Source organism: Halyomorpha halys, unplaced genomic scaffold, assembly GCF_000696795.3.
Source record: "Halyomorpha halys isolate HHAL.00 unplaced genomic scaffold, Hhal_1.1 Scaffold940.1, whole genome shotgun sequence".
NCBI classification, from domain to species: Eukaryota; Metazoa; Arthropoda; class Insecta; order Hemiptera; family Pentatomidae; genus Halyomorpha; species Halyomorpha halys.
In genome coordinates this window covers 709,218-715,217 of record NW_027114279.1, presented here as the reverse complement: position 1 = coordinate 715,217, position 6,000 = coordinate 709,218, and the positions used below count along the sequence as shown (strand labels likewise).

The window sequence follows — 6,000 nt, the reverse complement described above, 5'->3', positions numbered from 1 at the left end:
TATATATAAAGCTAACAATAGTTTGTGGAAATACTTTTAATATTTTTCTCTTGCAAAAGAATGGCAGAAATATATTTATATTGTTAGCTTCTAATTGCCATACCAACATTCATAAATTATTGATCATTACGTCCAATAAACGCAATCTATAGCAATTTTCTTATTTTAATTGTTTAGTTTAGATATTTTTTTATTTATTCATTCTACAACAATCTCAGCTTGCAAGGTTCAAGAAAATTTAAAACAATTTTGAAAGTTGTAATCATAACAATCAGTTTATTAAATTCTAGATTCTACAGCGAAAATGAGTGGTAAAGAATGATGAAAGGAAAAAGAAAAATACAAAAGCGCGGTACGCCATTGTGTTTTCACAACACAAAGATCATAAGAACGAAATGTCCCACATAAAGAAACCATTACATCTAGAGAAAGATTTTTCAAAGGTTTTAATGACAGGTCTCGAAAAACAAGGCATTGTGGAGTTATGGTAGGTTCTATCGTATAAAATGACCTTCTAGTTTTTAATCACTTTCATATTTCATCAGAAAAAGATAAATAACCCATGAGTTTATTATCATGTACACAATAAGGAACCAACTAAAATTTTTATGAGATTGCGTTTTGTAATTAGATTATGCTATGTCGATAATTATTTTTAGAATTTTCATTTCGCAACAAGAATTTAAGGCACAGTTTAAAGCCTTGGGGTTTTGGTGCCAACTCAGAAATGTATAAACACAGTTTATAAAACACACACAAAATTTTATATTGGTTCCTTATTATGTACAGGGTCAATTCAGCAAGCAATGGCAACTATGCAACGATAAATATAATTTTGTAGAAGGAAAAACAAAGTTCATATCCACGCAATCAGTTTTCCATGGATCAAAGTAACTTTTATTATAAATGCATTAGAATTACCGTAAAGTTAATCACATACCTTAAATTAACAAACGAAAATCATAACTAATGTTGCCTTTTTGAGTTCTTTTGAAGGTTGGTAGCTCAAAAAAAGTATGAGTAGAAAAGGTTTGGAAAGATAATATTGCCAAAAAAAGAAAGATATTTACAAAGTAACTACAGTGTAATCTCGATAATCCGAAAACTCCAATAATCCAGACTGGTGCAAGTAAATTTTTTTGACAAAACAAAGCAGGCAATAAAATTTTTGTTTTCAAATAAAATTGCACATGCATCAAGAACATTTATAACTTCCCGAACTATAGGCAAGTTATTGTTATCACCGTTAAAATCGAAAGTGGAACATTTTACTAGTTCAATATCGGGTAATATAATTCCAATGAATGTATTCATAATATACTTTGTTGGAATTAGAAGTTCATAATATCTATTCTATAAATCATTTTATTGAGTAAAACTAATTTAATTAATAGTAGAAATATGTATAATACAAATTTTGTTGGTGTACTAATTTTTTAACACGTTTTAAATAAAGCCATACAAAGAGTAATTTTTTATTTTTGTTTATAATTTCCTTTTCACTTACACATGAAAAATCTTATAGTTTTAACAAATTAAATCATCACTCAGCATTACTGGGGAGGTAAAAGAGAACAATTTTTATAAAACTACATACTGTTAAATTACCAATAAAATATGTGAACAATTTAAATAAATGAAAATAGTTACGTACATTGATATTGTTGAATTGCTTACACTAAATCCCTCCACCCTCTGCAGCAATTAGTTCTGACCGATTACACTGTATTATAAAATGCAAATGTAAAAAATATAGCTAAATATTTTAAGTATTCTAAACCTTGTTCTCCAGCATTTGTTTCACCAGTTGCCAAGTTAAACAGTTGGCTAGCCTTGATTCGGTTCCAAATATATATTGTGTCAGTCCCTATAATGGGGCGTAACTGTTCTCCTCGTACAACTCCTGAATACTAAGCGGTTCCATGGACTTGTTTGGCTAAGTGGTCCGCTTTATACGTTCAGGTGGTCCGATTTTCAAAGTAAATTTTTTGGAGTTTGATATATTAACTTAATAACGGTATAAACAAAGTAAAAAAAAAATCTCCAATCTATAAAAAAAAATATAAATGCCTAAAGCCTTTATTTTGGACAAGAGTAATTAATTCTTATGATTCCAGACAATATTACCATAATAATTAATTTAGTATCATCTTACTAATAGGAAGTAATAAAAAACAAGGATTTTTTTTGAGGATTGGGAACGGTCCTATACCAGATGAAAACTCAGCTGGGTACAATTATACGAATAATACTGTGATTCTGAATGATACATGTACTGATTGGTAGTGGTGACGGAAGCAAGTACGCTAAATGGGCTCCATTGTTCTTTATGTTTATCTTTAGAAGGCCAATGAAGACCCATCTTTCCACCATGTCAAAACTTTTGGTTCCTCTAATGAAATTCAAACGTCTATTCACAGTAGGTAGCCATGTCTCTAGGCTTCAATAGAAGACCAAAAGACTGTAGCTTAGTTACGCGTGCCGGTCACAGTCCACTGTATTGTGTAAGGTAATCCTCATTGTAAATCATCCAAGCGGTAGGATTTTTTCAATTATCTACTTAACTAATTATTAAATGTCTTTAAAGCCTGCTCTACATTGGCCTGCGAGATCTCCAATAATCAATTGGAGTACATTAATAAGGTCACTTCGCTAGGTTCTAGAACGTGAGGGTTTCTAAGTAAACTGCTTATCTTGTCTAAACATTTCCTCCACTACATTACCTCTATCCCAGTCAATAACTTCTTTACTTAAGAGTTGTCATGAGTTAACATAAGTGTTGTCTTAAAATACCAACTGATGGTTCCAGAACCGCATAGGGAAGCTCAGCACCCTCTCTTGCGAGCAGATCGGCTTTCTCATTGCCTGATTTTCCCCTGTGAACGAGGATACAAATAAGCCAAGGTTCTTAAAATGAGTGAGTGTCTGGCTATTTGAACTATTTTACAGTTTAGATTACACCTGGGGATCTCTAGGCCTGGAATGATAGTTTGGTCAATCCATTAATATAATAATACTTGGTATATAATTCGATAGGCTGTACTTTTAACGCATTACTTATCTAATGTAAACCGGAGAGGTATCTAAAAAGAATGATTTCAGTATGATAGCTGAGGATGTTGGAGCAAAGATTCCAGAGTGCTTCGTTCAGACGACTGTGGGTTCGATTCCAAACAGGGTCTGTCAATATTTATTTTGCAGAGGCCCCGAGAAATTAATCTTGACATTGAAACTGGGGCTCAATTGAGAACTGGAACCAACAAAAAAAAATCAATAATTTTAAAAGATAAATTTGAACATCATTCCATATCGTTGGTACAATAGTAAGTGGTGTATGGGCAACTTTTGAGAACATTTTGTTGGAATTATTTTTACAGATATAAGATTGCAGCTAACATTGTCTTTCATAGTTGAGTGTTTTTTAGCATAGAAAACCATACCAAATTGCAACAAAGCCCAAGATAGCACAATTTGCAGATATATCACCTTGTTTTTTTTTTTTTTTTACAGACGATATTGAATATCAAAAACACATATCTTAATGACTTAATACCAGGGTGGGGTCCCGTAAAATATCTTTCTTAACTCGTATTGTTCTATATACAAATAAAATTCTCATCTTCAAAGCATCAATAATAATTAAAATATGTTTAAGTGAAAACGGAGGTTATTGATGACACGATCAAGAATCTTTGCCTGCGTAACTCCTTCCACTAAATAACGCAAAAACCTATGTGTAAATAGTCAGATATAAAATGATTATCCCATCAATATTACCTCATTCTTTAAAACGGAATACTTGACAACAAAGCTGTGACCGAAGTGGAGAAGGGGAGGTAAAGAAGTAAATTTAATAATTAGTAAATAGGTCTCTCTGTCCCGTATCAATAGAATTCCACTATTCATTGAAAAAAAAGATTAATAAAAACGTAGAATAGGTTAGAAGATGAAATAAAATAATGAAACATCTTTCAATCATAAGTGAGTAGTTCTGTTACCACAAATGTCCCTGAGTGTGGTAAAAGAAATCATATTTGAAGAAATATTTGGTAATAGTAACGAAGATAAAATATTCTGTAATATACATATTGTTATGACTGAGTATTCGGTGGAAATTTTCAGATACGTGGAGTATATTTTAACTGAATTGAGGAGCAACTGATACGAGAATACGAACCGTTGGCTTGAACCCAGATCTCCTCTGTTCCAGCAGAGCGGCCGCTTTGGCGGTGGAAGTTGGCCAAGAGCTCCAAATGCATGACTGCGCTCTTGCGACATCACCTCTTAAAAATTAAAAAAAAGATTCTCGCGTTCTATATTGTCATAGATTTTCATGTGAAAGACTCTTTTAAGGACATTATATACAAATATAAGCACAATTTGTACACACTTTAAATTGATATAGATAAATGAGTATGATAAATTTATTACCGGCAATCGAGGAAATATCAATATCTTAAAAATTTGTATGTAAAGGATTGTTGCAAAGCTGAATTTGAATATGAAGTTTTTATTTAAAATTTTGTTTAGACTAGTTTATTACATATTTTTAAAAATTTTAATGTTACTTTAATTTCCTGACGCTAAAAAATTTACATTTTTTTCGATTCCTAGGCTCCACTGAAACAAATGCCGTGCCGACACATGTCCAATATTTTTGAATGTATTTTCATCCAAAAGTATTTGGTTAATATTGGTTACAACCTCATTGTATCCTGTCCTTGAACGATGAATGAATAAAATACATTATGTTAAAATAAATAATTTAATTTCTATCCATTTTAGTCTCGATACATTTTATTTTTCTTAAAAGTCCTGTTGAGACTAAAATGGCTAGAAATTAAATTATTTATTTTAACAAAATTAACCAGTCTCAAGAAAGTGTTTAAGATTATAAAATAAAAAAATACATTATCTTTAAAGTATATTTATTGTATACTTATACCTTGAAATATAAATAAATGAGCATACTCAATATAATTGTTTCATGCTATTTTCTTTTCATTACATAAAATAATTTTTTTTTTTTAAATGGCTCTAATATCTACTTAATGATTTATATAAACCTTTCCGACCGATCCCGCCCCACTTAAAACCCCAGAAAGTTACGGTCCTATATCTCTTTAGAAATATTTGCTTTAAACAGGAAGAGCAGACTTAAGATGGTTAAATCAAGAAATATTTAAAAAGCGCCTGAAATTAGACAATTACACGCCGTTTTCCAATTCCAGGCGCTTTTTAAATATTGCTCGATTTAACCATCTTAAGTCTCCTCTTACCGTTTCAAGTAAATATTTCAAAAGTGATACAGGACCGTCGTTCCTTGGGGGTTTTAGTGGGCGGGTTCAGCCGGGAAGGATTGCTTTTTTTTGTTATGAACTCTTGTGAGGTTGTGACATGTCGAACATCGACCAACCTACTCGTCTTTGACTAGTCGTATGTGACTTTGCTAGAATAGTGGCACAACTCCATACGTATTGCCATGTCTTGGGGTTTCTTTTCTCTACTGTGGTCCAAAGCTAGAAGGATTATCATAAAGGAACAACAATCAACGATACAATATATAGAATACGTCACAAATTAAAAAAAACTTCCATATTTAACTTATGTTTAAGGTTTTAATTTGTTTTCATTTGTCAATAATTATAGAGTGGAGCAGAGAATGAGCAATTGTCCAACACGTCTCCTATGAGCAAATAAGTGGAAAGTAGTGAGGGTATTCTTTGAAAAAAGAAGAAAACATCATTTTTTTTCTTATCAGAGTGTCACTATTCAAAATATACAAGTTATATATAAAATATGATTCTTAGTTTATTCGAAATAGTATTGAAAGGTTCATTAATCTCCAAAACGATTCAATCGATTATACCAATATTAAGTTGTTTTCGCAAATAATCATTTTTCATATTCAGATAAATTACATTATTAGTGGAAGAAAAGGATCAAATAGTTGATAAAAAAATTCAGACCAAATGAATATAGTTTATGTTAATTAATGTC

The 6,000-nt window shown here is 31.2% G+C and overlaps 1 protein-coding gene across 1 annotated transcript in view; it reads right to left on the bottom strand.

Annotated features, from left to right (window-relative positions):
- CalpC (calpain-C) overlaps positions 1-6,000 on the bottom strand; it is a 151,408-nt gene that overhangs the window by 32,516 nt on the left and 112,892 nt on the right. The window lies entirely within an intron of this gene.